Source organism: Musca vetustissima, unplaced genomic scaffold (assembly GCF_032173495.1).
Source record: "Musca vetustissima isolate MV318-11 ecotype Yass unplaced genomic scaffold, APGP_CSIRO_Mvet_v1 utg7881, whole genome shotgun sequence".
NCBI lineage: Eukaryota > Metazoa > Arthropoda > Insecta > Diptera > Muscidae > Musca > Musca vetustissima.
The window spans coordinates 316,774-333,870 of NW_026883712.1; the positions used below are offsets into that span (position 1 = coordinate 316,774).

The following is a 17,097-nucleotide window of genomic DNA, read 5'->3' on the forward strand; positions in this document are numbered from 1 at the left end:
AGATTCCTATCATTGGGCATGCAATTCGTCTAGAAAAATTGTTCTAATCACCTGGTGCTGCATACTCCTGACTACCAGTCTTGAATAGTTCGGCTGGTAATCCATCGGCACCTGTTGCTTTATTATTCTTCAGCCGATTAATTGTTATTCTGACCACATCTTGGCTAGGTGGTATACAATCTATACCGTAATCTCTAATTGGTTCTGGAGTATCTTCTTCACCGCCACTATTTGATATCAGAAGCTTTGCAAATGCTCCTTCCAGGATGTGAATGCATCAAGCCTTCGGTTGTGTGTTTTACTGGTTGGTAAAATTTCCGGACATCGTTCCGAATCCTGTAAATCTCGATTTGATCCCGGGCAATTTATTCTTGTTCTCTCTTCTTTTTTCTGAAAATATGTTTCTGCTCTCTCCCTCTCTTTTTCGACTGATAATTCTATCTTGTTTTGCGTGTTGCTACGAGGGCGGTTCGGAAAGTTATGAACACATGTTAAATTTTGTTTTGATCTGACAACTCCTTTATATCGAAACCGGTGTTAAAAAAAGACGCATCCGCAATTTTTTAAGGAAAAATTGGAAATGCGTGCTTTCACTGCAAAAAAATGCGAATGCGTCTTTTTTGAATACCTGTTTCTATATGAAGGAGTTGTCAGATCGAAACAAAATTTAACATGTGTTCATAACAGAGATGGAAGTTTCCAAAACACTTAACCTTTTTCTGTTTATACCGCGTTTGGGTTAGGTTAAGAACTTTCCGAACTGCCTTCGTACGTCTGCAGGGCTACCCTATATGCTGCGTTTTTCAACTCAGTTGCATAACGATACTCCTGATCGTATCATGGTGGTCTTTGGTAGCCAAGTGTTGCTTTTGCTGCAGTGTGTAGGGAGTGGGCAATTCTTTTCCATTGTGCTTCTATACTATTATCGGGACAAGGAGTGCTTTCGTCAAGCAGGTGGGTAAGTTGACCGGAGTAGGCTTCTGCTACCTGTTGTCTTTGCAGTTTTTAGACGTCGAGATTCCGTGTTGTATTAGATCGCTCCTTTGCTGCTACATTAAGACGAGTGCGAATCTTGGCTGCTACAAGGCTGTGGTCCGAATTGATATTCGCTCCTCGGATCAATAGAACGATATAGGTTATTGTCATATAAATATAATAGACCCCGCGATCCCATAAAAAAAATTTCGAATCAAATTGTTTATTTATTTATTAATAAATTTCTCTTCGTTTTTTTATTTTACAGATGCATTAAATTAATTCGAAGAAAATTCTCAAGAGGGGGAGATATTTTCAAAATTGCGACCTATAATTCCATAACGATCTAAAAGATCGTCAATACAATTCCGAAAGGAAACAAAATCCAAAATACATAGTATTAGTATTAATGTTACATTTTTAAGATTTAACAAATGGCAACTATAGATGGAAGACCGGCGCAATATGGGATATCTCTTAAGCAGTTGCGAGAGCTCATGGAGCATCGAGGGCATGAGGGTGTTACCAGAGTCCAAGAAATGGGTGGAGTAATAGAAATATGCAATAAACTCTATACGAATCCCAATGATGGTAATTCAACTAAAAACTAAATGAAAAGACATTGCAAAAAGTAAATTAATTGTTATTTTTTTATTGTTTTCCTACCCAGGTATTAGTGGCTCGCATCGTGATGTATCACATAGACGTGAAACATTTGGCTCCAATGTTATACCGCCAAAACCGCCTAAAACATTCTTAACACTAGTCTGGGAAGCATTACAAGATGTGACCCTTATAATTTTAGAAGTAGCTTCCCTTGTTTCCCTTGGCCTATCATTTTATTCACCAACTGACGAAGATGCTCGTAAGTGTTCTTAAGCAGAAGATGATGTGAGAGGAGAAATATTGTATTTTTATTAATTTTGGTTTTCTCCCCACTCCTTGTTTAGCTGTTTTGGAGGAAGAAGAAGATCATTATGCTTGGATTGAAGGTGCTGCCATCTTAGTTTCTGTTATAGTTGTAGTATTGGTGACAGCCTTCAATGATTATTCCAAAGAACGTCAGTTTCGTGGCCTCCAGAGCCGCATCGAGGGTGAACATAAATTCTCCATTATACGCGGTGGTGAAGTATGTCAAATTAGCGTTGGTGACATTGTTGTTGGCGATATTGCTCAAGTTAAGTACGGTGATCTGTTGCCAGCCGATGGAATACTCATACAAAGTAATGATTTGAAGGTGAGGATATGTGAGAAGATATTTTTGGAATGTGACAATGTGACTGCTGACATACATGTATGTACATATGTTATCTGGGCACATTTTATATAGGTGGATGAATCATCTTTAACCGGCGAGTCTGATCATGTGAAGAAAGGTATCGACAATGATCCAATGGTATTGTCCGGCACTCATGTCATGGAGGGTAGTGGTAAAATGGTCGTTACTGCTGTCGGCGTAAATTCACAAGCTGGTATTATATTTACCCTGTTGGGTGCCACCGATGAGGAAGAGGATGCGCCAAAGCCTAAAGGTAAAATAAAGTACATTTATTGAATAATTTGTAAATATTTAACATATATACCAATAGGTCGCCTATAAAAAGAATACTGTCTCTGGTCTCATTATTTGACATTTTCTTTAAATAGAATAAAAACCCTTAATTAATTAAGATACGATCTAGCCTACTATATAAAAGAAACGTCATGTGTTCAATCCTCCACTACACATCTTTTATGAATAGTTTTTTTCTAATAGACAAAACAGCCTCTGACCTGATAATTTCTAAGCAGATTTCCTATGTAAAAAATACACAATATCTTCAATAGATTAGAAATTATTAATGACCCAATGCAGAAACTTCTACTCTCGTTTTCTGTGATACAGAAATATGTCCCAGTTTGACTTACAATGGATAAAAGGCACCCATATATTCAACAGATAAGAAATCGTTTCCATGACCGAGTATGAGTCGAAGGAGATAAATGGTCTGTGCGATCCAGAGGTGGGAGGTTTGCATTCTTGTTACACCATTCTGTGCAGTACAGACCTAACTCGTTTGAACTAGACTCTAGTGACCCCTACATCGAATGTATGGGTGTAGCAGTCAAGTGTGGAACTGGGTCCTTAGGTAGCTGTGAATATCAAATAAATAGTCGTGGACAATCTGCGGGCTCTGGGGGAGAGTCTCGGACGAAATTACCGAGCGCCCATGATCCCAGGACCGACGAGGCGAGAATGGCACTTCAAATATCGATTTCAAAGGTCTTAGGTTACTACCCCCTTCAAAAATTTAAAAAATAAAAAAAAAAATTCAATTAACCCCTACAAATGTTGACGACCCACGCCACTCTTTTGCCTCGACCCGCATTACTCTCGACGACGAAAACGAAAGCCTGAGGAGGCTCAATCTTATGGAGGAAAGCGGCTGCTTCCGCCTTAGTTAGGAAAGCATACCAAATCAAATCTGGGTCGACTCGCTCTTGACGAGACGAGGAAGGGACATCATGGATATTACTGTGATTAGCACTACAGTGACAAATACAGTAGTTACCCTCTCAGATGGTGAGTAGGGGCGTAAACTCTGGCGAGGAAAAGGATCCTAATTCCATCTCTACGGCCTGTAGTGAAGTCTGTAGACTTCTTAACCTTATATATCTCTGCGACGCAAATGTGGTTTTCGAATGTAAGTAATACGCAGTGGAAGAATGCTGCCCTTTAAAGTGCAATAGGTTGTCACCAGTGGACCATATTAATGGGGGAGACGAAGATCACACCCATTCATCGGCACAAACAAATGTCGGGAACATCTATAGAGAGAGAGAGAGAAATCCAAATGCAGAAGTGTGAACAATTACCCAATTTTTTCTCTCTTTTGCAGAACATAAAGGCGGTTCAGATGGTATTAAATCCGATTCAGATGGTAATCATGTTCAAGCCTCATCATCCGGTGCTGCTGCTGAATCTGGGAAAAAAGATAAATCTGTATTACAGGCAAAGCTTACAAAACTCGCCATACAAATTGGTTATGCTGGTTCAACAATTGCCGTTATTACCGTTATAATTCTAATTATACAGTTTTGCATTAAGACCTTTGTCATCGATGAGAAGCCATGGAAGAATACCTATGCCAATAATTTTGTTAAACATTTGATTATTGGTGTGACAGTATTAGTGGTTGCTGTACCCGAAGGTTTGCCCTTAGCTGTGACCCTGTCATTGGCCTACTCGGTTAAGGTATGACATGTGAATATGATAATAAGAAGAGAAAAATATATATTTTTTTATATATTTTCCATCTCCCTCTCTCTCTCGCTCTCTATCTTAGAAAATGATGAAAGACAACAATTTGGTGCGCCATTTAGATGCATGCGAAACTATGGGTAATGCCACTGCCATTTGTTCTGATAAAACCGGAACTTTAACCACAAATCGTATGACTGTTGTACAATCATATATCTGTGAAAAGTTATGCAAAGTATTGCCAAGGCTCAACGACATTCCTAAACATGTTGCCACCCTAATTACCCAAGGCATTTCTGTGAATTCAGCTTATACTTCCAATATCTTGGTAAGAGGATTTATTTCAATAATCACTATTATTTTTTTTTTTTAATTAAAATTAACTTATTTTGTTGAATCTTGCCCACAGCCAGGTGCGAATCCCGATGACTTGCCAACTCAGGTGGGCAACAAAACGGAATGTGCCCTTTTGGGTTTTGTTCAAGGCTTGGGTGTGCGATATCAAAAAATACGCGAAGAAATAACTGAGGATAAATTTACCCGGGTATACACATTCAATTCGGTACGCAAAAGTATGGGTACTGTTATACCACGACCAGATGGTGGTTATCGTCTCTATAGTAAAGGTGCTTCGGAAATTATGTTGAAAAAGTAATATCTCTACATTCTTCTTCCGGGAAACGATTTAAGAAAATTATGTTTCTTTTTTTTTTTGCAGGTGTGCCTTTATTTATGGCCACGATGGTGTTTTGGAAAAATTCACACGCGACATGCAAGAACGTTTAATACGCGAGGTTATTGAACCCATGGCCTGCGATGGTTTACGTACCATTTCGGTGGCATATCGTGATTTTGTACCCGGTCAGGCGGCCGCCAATGAGGTACACATCGATGGTGAACCCGACTGGGACGATGAGGAGAATATTATGTCAAATCTAACATGTTTGTGTGTTGTTGGTATTGAGGATCCGGTGCGGCCGGAAGTGCCCGATGCTATCCGAAAATGCCAACGAGCTGGGATTACGGTGCGAATGGTTACGGGAGATAATGTTAATACGGCGCGATCGATTGCCACAAAATGTGGTATTTTGAAACCGAATGATGATTTCCTTATATTGGAGGGACGTGAATTTAATCGGCGTATTCGTGATAGCAATGGTGATGTAAGTATATATGGGCAATATTGCCAATTTTTTAATATTCAATTTTCAAAAAATCAGCTTTTTTGTTTTGGTGGCACATCTATGATTTTTGGTACACATATAGAGAAAAATGTTCTGACTCCGAACCGCGATCAAATTTTTTGTTGATGCGCGCAAAAGTTATCGAGGTTTTAATTTTGGGCATAAGAAAAAAATCTTAAAATTACGCCGTTTATTATATTGACCAAAAACGTTGATATATATCTTCCTCCGTAAAATAAGAATATGAATATATTATAATAATCACGATAAAGTTGCATATATTCGCGAAATATGAGAAAAATAAAAAAATATAGCAGATTACATCAATATTTTCATTATATTAATGACATACACACACTTAAAAATTAATTTAAAAATATCTACATAATCTAAACACGATGGTGAATCAAATGATATCAAAATCACACAAGTCCGTGTAGCGGTTTCTAAATCAAAGCGACAACAAAACAATATATTGAGGAAAAATATTTGTTTTTGGTTCGAAAAAATAATGTCATCATATTTATTTTTTTAATTGTATACAAGAAATTTCAGAAAAAAATGTTGGGGTTATTTTACCCGAATTTCGCCGAAAAATTTACATATATAATAATAATCACTTTTTGTGTATAAGTATACGCCTTGCGGATTATATCAAGACCCTTCCGATAAATCTTAGAATTCTATAAATAGGAATAAATCTTAATATAAAATAATATTATGAAATATGCATTTTAAATTGCGTGTAAATCGCGTAATTCTCAAAATCATTTGATGCGCATGCGGTTTCCAGGAAGTACTGAAGTTTATCTTCCAATCCATATATATTTTGAGAAATTTCATTTGACGGCTAAGATGTGCCACGCGTTACATTGAAGTACCCAAAAAATCGTAAAACGCGAATAATTTCCGAAAACTCCATATGCCATTAACGCGCATCCGATTTCGGTGTGCACCCTAAAAAAATACATCGATCTATACCGATTTCAATGTGGTCCATTAGGAACCATGGATGTGCCAGCTCACACTATTTTTGAGACAAATTGCGTCTAAATCGCGTAATTCTCAAAATCATTTGATGCGCATGCGGTTTCCAAAAAGTACTGAAGTTTATCTTCCAATCCATATATATTTTGCGAAATTTCATTTGACGGCTAAGATGTGCCGCACGTTACATTGAAGTACCCAAAAAATCGTAAAACGCGAATAATTTCCGAAAACTCCATATGCCATTAACGCGCATCCGATTTCGGTGTACACCCTAAAAAAATACATCGATCTATACCATTTCAATGTTGTCCATTAAGAACCGTGGATGTGCCAGCACAATCTATTTTTGAGATAAATTGCGTACATCTCTCTTTCGGCTGAAGTTTTTAAAGTTCTCTTTTCGAAAAAGATCAAAATCCGTATGAGGTCATTTATTGAAGCGGAAATGATACACAGAAAAGGCAAATAAATCCGCGATATTTTCAAAAACATTTTTTGCCAAATTTCGTATTTTTGGAAGGCCAGTTCCCGCCGTTCTAGTAGATGGATTTTTACTAAGAAGATTTTATATCATCCGAAACGTAAAAAACCTTATTGATCGCGGGTACCCATATCATTCAGTTGACAGATCTAAAAATTTGGCCCGAAAAATAGGTTTTTTAGAAATTTGATCGCACAAAATTCGCACCTTCGGATGAGTATTACTCTGAAGCTGTGCATACTACATACACAAAATACATATCAAATTACGCAGAATCGCGACTACAATAATCTTATAATCGATTTTTATAAATTCCTGTTTGCGTATTAAAGCTAGAAGTAAAATTAAAAAAACACTCAAAATCGAGCTTCAAAATGTCAGCATCATTTAAAGGTAGATGCAGTTAAAATTTTGAAAAATTATACATAAGGGGCGTAGTCCCCATTTTGTTGGCTTCTAGTTTTATTTTGACACGAAGACCGTGCAATGAGTGTCTTAGTCACAAATCGATAGAGAACATAAAAAAACTGGTTCGCCTCAACCTGTTTTTACACATTTTTTTTCATTAAAGTAGACACAGCTTCCACCAAAAAAAAAGTTGGAGGTCAATATCATGAACAGTTTGCAATGACAGATCAATTAACCCAAAACTATTCACTTTTTTTCATATACTTAAGTAGTTCCCGAGTTATAAAGGGGTGAACCTCCGCTTCAGCTATGTTAAAAAATTGGCAATATTGCCCATATATGTTACTAATTAATTTTTAAAGCAGTTTATTATTAGGTTCGGGAAATCTATTATTTTTATATGAAATATGATATAAGAAATATAAGATATAAGAAATATGATATATATTGTTACGTTCTTGGACTTTACTTATTCCCGTGTAGACGTTGTTTTATTTCCCGATACAGTTCGTACCAAATAAAACGCGGGTTCGTTCTGATTACGATTATTACAATGATTTTATTCACACAACTTTACTTTGCACTTTACTTTACACGACGGTTTCAATTCGCGATCTGATTCACAACTGACTCACTGCCTTTCCATTTCCCCTATTTATATGAGCCTTGCTTGTAGCTACAGAAGTTTCTAGACGATTTGGTAACACCTAGATCACGAACAATCTACCAATGCAACAAACACACATACAAACTTACATTGAGTAAACAATAACAACAACACATACAAACTTACATTGAGCAAACAATAACAACAACACATACAAACTTACATTGAGTAAACAATAACAACAACACATATACAGGTGAGGGGGTAACAAAGAAAGAGGAATTAAGCGATCATCAATGATGACGTTTAACAAGAATTGTACGTCAACAAAAAAATAGACAATGAAAGAGGAAATGGAAGGATGTAGAAAAATCTATACAGTAGTTGTTGTTGTGAAGTTATTCAAATAAACTGCGTAGTAGAAATTTACTTTACAATTCAAATTCTTAAATTAACGGAATTCATCTAAATTAACTTAAATCTAAAGTTATATTCGTAACATTGCCCCCCGCTTAAGCCTGTTCGTCCCGAATAGGCACAGTTCCCGTTCCGTAGGGGGTCAGCCGCTCCAAATGTACAACTTTCATCTTCGACCTGGGACTGTCGCTCCTCTGGATGCGATAAACGACGTCATTTATTTTCGTGACAATCTTGTAGGGTCCTTCCCAGTGCGTTTGCAATTTGGGGCATAGTCCTTTCTTTCGTTGTGGGTTGAACAATAGTACCAGTTGCCCTTCTTGAAACCCATCGGTATTTGCCGCTCGATCGTACCTTGCCTTCATGCGGTAGCTAACCATTTTTATTCGATGGCGAACTGCATCGTGGACTTTACTAAAAGAGTTTTGACTGCCCTCTTCTAGGTTCACATCGTCGTTTGGGGTAGCACCGAATATCAAATCGCCAGGTAGCTTTAATTCGTTTCCGAACAGAACTTTGGCTGGGGTCCGGGATGTGGAATCATGAATGGCCGATCTATAAGCCAGTAAAAACTTTGGAATATGCTCATCCCAGTCTCGTTGGCCACTGTCCACCACTTTCCGTAGATGTTCTTCCAGGGTGCGATTGAATCTTTCCACCATGCCATCTGATTGTGGATGTAGGGGCGTCGTTCTGGTTTTCTTGATTCCGTAGGAGTCACACATTTCCTTGAAGATCGCTGATTCAAAATTCCTACCTTGATCGGAATGAACCTCAGATGGAACACCATAGCGACAAATCCAATTTTTGCTGAACACATCCACAATTGTCCTGGCTTCTTGATTTGGGATAGCATAAACCTCTGGCCATTTACTGAAGTAATCCATGACCACTAAGACATACCGGTTCCCAGAGTCGCTTGTTGGGAACGGTCCAACTGCATCCATTGCGATTCTTTCAAAAGGGGCTCCTGAATTATACTGCTGCATGTAGCCTCGACTCTTCTGTGTTGGACCTTTAGCTCTTATGCACCTTTCACAATTGGCGATCCAGTCGGCAATGGATTTTTGACAGCCGACCCAGTAGAATCTCTGCTTTACCTTTTCAGCGGTCTTTGCTATGCCAAGATGTCCTCCACTTGGCCCATCGTGAAACTCCGACAAGACATCTCTTATTTTGGAGTCTGGGACGACGATCAAGTTCCGGTGAGATTTACCGTCCTCACTTTCCCATTTGCGATATAGGCAACCATCTTTTATAAGTAGACTGTCCCACTGGGCCCAATAGGATTTTAAAAGAGGGCTTTCGGAGGTAATTTCTTTCCGACTAGGTCGCTTGCCCGTTTCTATGGCCGAAATTATTTTGCCCAGAATGGGATCTCTTCGTTGTTCCGTCGACCAATCTTCACCCGACTCAAACTGCAATCGTCGGACATCAACGATATTCTCTTTGCACTCGGCCTTTGAGCAGTGCCTGTATTCTACCTTGCATGGCCGACGAGACAGGGCATCAGCATTACCGTGTTTTCCGCCTTCTCTGTGCTCGATTGTGTTTAACGGTGACTCATTGGTGGACTGTTGAGCAATTCTTCTAACATCTTTCGTTGGAGGTGGTGACGATGACCTGGATCGTTTGCGCTTAGCTCTGCATTCGCGCGCAATATGACCTGTTTTATCGCAGTTGTAGCATCTAACCCTGGGCTTAGTCATCCCTACTAACTTTGTTTCTTCTATTACCTGCCTCATGGCGTCCTTGATCGAGTTAACGAGAGATTTGGGTTCGCAACCTTCGGTCTCCAGTTGGCGAATCTTGTGGGTCTGGGGCTTAACAATTATTCTGGCCGTCTCTTGGGCAAGGGCAAACGACACAGTTTCGGCAAACGACGCTTTTGGTGACGCATATATTGCACATTTAATCTCAGGGTCACGTATGCCATTCACAAAGGTTTCGATTTTCATACGGTCCAGCAATGGGTGATTCTCTCCCGGATACGCCATTAGCACCAAACGTTCCACCTCAGCTGCAAAGTCTTGTAACGTCTCGTTTGCCCTCTGTACTTTTCCCCTTAGTTCCATAAGGTATATGTTTTGTTTATGTTCGCCACCGTACTTACGTTCCAGTGCAGCAATAACATCTTCATAGTTATTCCTAGAAGCGACAGGAATACTCTGTATAACATCAGCAGCACTGCCCTTCTATGCCAGAAGTAGTGCAACCGCTTTGTCGCTGTCGTTCCACGAATTTCTAGAAGCCACTGTCTCGAACTGTAACTTGAAAATATTGAATGACGTAGTGCCGTCGAATACAGGAGGTTTGATTTTTAGTGTGTTATCAGGAACTCGCACCGGACCACCTTTAATTTCCAGTTCCGACATTTTCTTCTCCAGATTCGTAAACCTGTGGTCGTGGGCCAGAAATTTCTTATCCACAGACAGAATCTTCTCGTCAACCGACTGCACTTTCTTATCCAACTCTTTAATTTGGACCTCCACGGTTTCCACTCTCCTTCCAATAACTTCTGTAATGTTCTCGAGTTTCTCGTTCATTCTACAATTCTCTGCCTTGAGTTCATCTAATTTTCTGGAATTCTCTTCGAACATTCGTCTCGAGTTTTCTTCTGACTTTCTGGAATTCTCTTCGAACATTCGTCTCGTGTTTCTGGAATTCTCTTCGAACATTTTAGCCAGCATTTCTCTGAAATCGTCACCCCTGACAGTAGAGGACAATTCCAATTTATTGAGCTCCTTCTTCATGTCTTCCACTCGTAGATCCTTAAACTTCATCGTAGTATTATCGTAATCTCACTTCCGACACCAATTGTTACGTTCTTGGACTTTACTTATTCCCGTGTAGACGTTGTTTTATTTCCCGATACAGTTCGTACCAAATAAAACGCGGGTTCGTTCTGATTACGATTATTACAATGATTTTATTCACACAACTTTACTTTGCACTTTACTTTACACGACGGTTTCAATTCGCGATCTGATTCACAACTGACTCACTGCCTTTCCATTTCCCCTATTTATATGAGCCTTGCTTGTAGCTACAGAAGTTTCTAGACGATTTGGTAACACCTAGATCACGAACAATCTACCAATGCAACAAACACACATACAAACTTACATTGAGTAAACAATAACAACAACACATACAAACTTACATTGAGCAAACAATAACAACAACACATACAAACTTACATTGAGTAAACAATAACAACAATACATATACAGGTGAGGGGGTAACAAAGAAAGAGGAATTAAGTGATCATCAATGATGACGTTTAACAAGAATTGTACGTCAACAAAAAAATAGACAATGAAAGAGGAAATGGAAGGATGTAGAAAAATCTATACAGTAGTTGTTGTTGTGAAGTTATTCAAATAAACTGCGTAGTAGAAATTTACGTTACAATTCAAATTCTTAAATTAACGGAATTCATCTAAATTAACTTAAATCTAAAGTTATATTCGTAACAATATATAAGAAATATGATATAAGATACTACGGAATGTCCGATTTGGACCGAATAAGTACCGTTTGGTGGTTTATTTATTTATTGACATTTAAAAGGTAAAATCATACTGCATCTCTCATAGAAGTCATGCTCTTCGCTATTTGCAAAAAACTCTAGTAGTGGATTTTCACAATCCTCCCTAGATACCAATTTTTTATCATCAAAGAAATATTGCAATGTCAGAAAAAGATGATAATCGTGCAAGGTGCCAAGTCCGGACTGTATGGCGGATGCATTAAAACTTCCCAACCAAGCTCCCGAAGTTTGTGGCGATTTCTTCGATTTCAAGTGTTTGATGACCCATAGTAGAATTTTTGTAGAACACATTTTTCCTTTACACCAATCCTCTCAGATAAAGTCTGTTGGGTCATTTATGTACGACTTCGAAAAGTATCACAAAATAATCCAAAAAATATTTTCTTCCAAAATGCCCATATTTGGAAGCAATTTTTCTAATATTTTCCTTTACATCAATATTCGCTCCTCGGATCAATTGAACGTCTAAAACACTGGATCAATGCCTTCCATCTATCACAACACGATCAAATTGATTTCTCGTTGTTTGATTTGAAGGAATATAGGGGGCCTTGTGTATATTGAGATGCTTTAATTTGTTGCTGCTTACTACCATGTTTTTTTGCTGCCGCAAAGTCAATCAACCTCATGCCGCATGTCGAATGTTTCTTCACGGAGGCTTAATTTTCCGATGGTGGGCCAAAAATATTTTCCCTTCCGATTTTTGCATTAAAATCTCCTAGCAAAATTTAATGTCATGACCAGAGCAGCGGTCATATGCTCTTTCTAGGCCTTCATAAAATATGTCTTTGGTCGTTCTGTTCATCTTTTTCTTCTGTCGGAGCACGGGCGCAAATAAGATTGATGATGTAGAAGAACTTCGCTTTTATACGGATTATAGCAATTTGCTATGTCGTTATATCTATAAAGGCAAAATTATTTTTATGTGGGTTACTTATCCCTCCAGTAGCCAAAGTAACAATTTTTTAGTTTATATCCTACTTAACATTTTTTTCTTACTTCTATATAGGTTCAGCAACATTTATTAGATAAAGTTTGGCCAAGATTGCGTGTTCTAGCTCGATCTTCACCTACTGATAAATATACTCTTGTTAAAGGTATGTAACTAAGCATCGAAAAATTCCTCTCTCTTCGTGGAGTTAATATAAATATTTTTTGTTTTCTTCCTCCCCAATCCAGGCATAATTGATAGTACTATAAGTGACAGTCGTGAAGTTGTTGCCGTTACCGGTGATGGTACCAACGATGGCCCAGCCTTGAAAAAGGCTGATGTTGGCTTTGCCATGGGAATTGCTGGCACCGATGTGGCCAAGGAAGCTTCCGATATTATATTGACCGATGATAATTTCAGCAGTATTGTTAAGGCTGTTATGTGGGGGCGTAATGTTTACGATTCCATAGCCAAATTTTTACAATTTCAGCTAACTGTTAATGTTGTTGCCGTTGTTGTTGCATTCATTGGTGCCTGTGCTGTTCAGGATTCTCCATTAAAGGTGGGAAGTTTGAGATCACACCAAAAGGTGATTTAAATTAAATTGTGATTGATTGTTTTGCAGGCAGTACAAATGTTATGGGTCAACTTGATTATGGATACCTTGGCCTCCTTGGCTTTGGCCACCGAATTGCCAACACCCGATTTATTGTTACGCAAACCGTATGGCCGAACAAAACCCTTGATTTCACCCATTATGATGAAAAATATTTTAGGCCAAGCCTTCTATCAGCTAATTATTATATTTGGTTTGTTATTTGCGGGTAAGTTTATTTTTCCCCCTCTCTCTTCGAAAAAATTCTATTTTTATGTTACCTTCTCTTTTCTACGATAGGCGATTGGATACTGGATATTGAATCGGGTCGTGGTCAAGATTTGAATGCGGGACCAACTCAGCATTTTACAATTATTTTCAATGCATTTGTTATGATGATTATGTTCAATGAAATCAATGCACGTAAAATCCATGGCCAACGGAATGTTGTAGAGGGTATCTTTACCAATCCGATTTTCTACACAATTTGGATCGGTACAATGATATCTCAAGTAAGCCAAAAAAATCATCTACAAAATATATAATCATATACAAGAGTTAACATTCCGTCTCTTTCCAGGTTGTCATAATACAATACGGTAAAATGGCATTCTCTACCAAAGCCTTATCACTCGATCAATGGCTGTGGTGTGTTTTCTTTGGCCTCGGTACTTTAGTGTGGGGACAAGTGATTACCACGGTGCCTACAAGCATTTTACCCAAATGTTTGTCGTGAGCAAAATAAAGCAACCACAAATTAAAAAATAAATTGAAACTAATGACAAGAAGATATCACACTCAAAACAAACAAAAAACACTCATTTATAGACCTGAAAAATATCACAAACAAGAAAAATTAACAAACAAATTAAACAACAACAACAAAACTACAAACATACCAAAAAATTAATTAGAAATTAGATGGAAAAAACACATTCTCTCACCCCCAATTAACCACCCACTCAATCACAAAAAAAACACTCGCTCCTCACCCTCCACAAACTCTCATCAAAATAAAAGAAAAGAAAAAATACTATAAAGTTACACACCTCCTCATCTTATCCATTAACAACAAAAAAAAAAAAACAGAAAAATGTTCAAAGAAAAAAACCAAAAACAAAACAAAGAATTTATTTATATTTAGAAAATATTATTTCGAATGTTTCCCCTCTCATGTGTTGACAAATAGTAGTGGCAACTAAAGTTGAAAAAGTATGAATAAAAATTAGTATTTTATTTCAGAAGAAGTTACAAGAAAAGCCGATTTGAATTTTTATTATATTTGGAAAAACTTTACATGGGAATAGAGAGAGAAAGGACTAGTATTCTTGTGCAGTTTCTGTCAATTAGATTCCAAGTGCAATCTAATTGGCAGAAACAGCAGAAAACTAGTTAGTCCAAAATATGGCCACCCGTGCCCTCCATAAAATAAAGCTGTATTTAGGTGAGTATGAACTTCGTATCATTTTGGAGTAGAATTTCGTAACCTTCTGGGGAAAATAGGTGGCCAATGTGGACCACTTTCACTGGGGAAACATTAATACTAACACGCAAGGTGATTTAACCCTACGATAAAGTGCTGATATTCCTTTATTTTTAAAGATATCAACATGAAACTACGGATTCCCAGAGATTTCGGCTAAACTTAGAGACTGGAAAATGTTGTCAAATTTGTTTGAATATATTAAATAAAAAATGAGTTTTAATTTTTTTAAGGAGTTCAAAGAAAAAGCTTTTATTTTGCGAGGAAAGAAGTAGAGCTATGGAAGTCAAAGGTGGCGAAAGCAAACGTCGAAGCTTTATTAGCAAAGATTGAGGAGATAAATTTGTCAAAAATATAAAAAACAGGAATAAGGAAATGAAGAGTCCCTGGAATCCAGTTTTTAAGAACTTTTGAAACGTCAAGTTCCAGATGGTGACCCTCAAGATGAAAAAAAAATCTGTTCGAAAAAAGTGTATCTGAGAGGATCATGTTTGACTTTGATAATTTTGAAAAGATTTTGGCTACGAGGAAAAAAGGATCTTCGGGTGGACAGGATTACATATGATAAGATTAAGACTCTGCCGGTTATTTCCAAAAGGGACATTCTAATGGCTATGTGCAATGCCTTTCTTGACAACGCCACAAGCGACAGCTGGGAATTATAAAAATTATCCCAATTTCCAAACGCAATAAAGATATTAATATTATTTCAAAATTTCGCTCATTTTGGTCTTTTTAAAGTGGATCAAACTGATGGTGAAGGATTTTCTGGTGGAAGATTTGGAAAAGAAGAAGGTAGTTCCTTGAAGGTTATGCGCCTATAGAAAGGCTGCTCAACGGCCACATGTCTAAATCATTTTCTTCACAGAGTTGCTCTCTTGATGGCCAATAACTATAAGGTGATAATTGTGTCCGGATCGACAAATTGACAAGGCGACTTAATGATAATTCAATCAATCCACAGATTACGGGTTGGATTACGAATTTCTTGTCCAAAAGGTTCCTGAAGCTGGGAGATAAAGAAATAGTGGCCAAAAATGGTATTCCTCAGGGCAGCTGTCTGTCAAGCATTCTTTTTAATTAGTATACTGTTAATTTGCATAAAATTGAGGATCAACGGACGATGATTTTTGAATATGCCGAATATTTTTTACTTATGACAGGAAAGCGGAAATGTTTCAAAGGAAAGCGGTTATGTTTCAAAGTAAGTGCGGAGATTTAAACTTACCGTTCAATCCTGGGAAATCAAATGTGATGTACTTTGCAAAGAGCAGTGTTAAGAGAGAAATTTGATACACCCAAGCGTATTATGGTGCACCGATTAATTTTGAACTCACGCCAAAAGAGGCCGAATGTAATATTGTACATAGAGTCTCGGCTGAATGGAAAAAAACATTACGCTGAATTATGGGAGATTGTTCTTTGATTCTTCTAATGCTGAATTGAAAAAAAACATGGTTTCTAGGGGCAAGTCTAAGTCCTGCAGAAACTAAGCTCATTAATAGACTTAAAGTTGGAGTGACATATGACAAGGTCTTTTTGAACCGCATAGGTGCTGCAGATACATACCTGTGCGATATATGTAAACAGCCTGAAAGCGCACAACATATCATTTTTCAATGTCAAAAACATGTTAATATAAGGAAAAATTATCCCCTCCTATTTTCCCAACACCTTGATGAACTAACTGTTTTTACTGTGAAATCTAATTTTTAAGTTCTACATGGAAGATACTAATGAAGATTTTGCAATCCCCTTCCCCACTTTTGTCACCATCTTCTCCACAGTATTTTTTTTTTTTTGGAGAACCAATTTTATAAAGGAGCATCCTGTTCGCTTTTCTGCTGCTGGTCAGAGATCGTGTCGCTTGGAGTCTTGTTTTGTTTTCTTCTTGTTGTTTGATATGGAACAGTTATGTTGTTCTCATAAAATATGAGAAAGTGGTCATCAAAAAACGCGAATAATTTTTAGAACCGCAAGCCTCGCAGCTGAATTTTTGATACGTCGAAAAACACACCTTTCACAACTCTAATAAAGAAGAATTAGAGCTAAACTGTTTCAATTTTTTTTTTTTCAAATTAGATGAACTAAGTACAGTACTACAGGCGTGGACAAATGTAAATATTTGAGCCGCAGAAAAATATACCGATTTTTTTTCGAAAATATGATGATTTGAACCGTTGTAGAGACAAAACTACTTGACGTATCAAATTTTATATTTATTCTAATTTG

At 37.6% G+C, this 17,097-nt stretch overlaps 1 pseudogene; it reads left to right on the forward strand.

Moving 5' to 3' along the window:
* The first annotated feature begins 1,344 nt into the window (after nucleotides 1-1,344).
* LOC133330698 (plasma membrane calcium-transporting ATPase 1-like) lies at nucleotides 1,345-14,128 on the forward strand (annotated as a pseudogene).
* The last annotated feature ends 2,969 nt before the right edge of the window (nucleotides 14,129-17,097 follow it).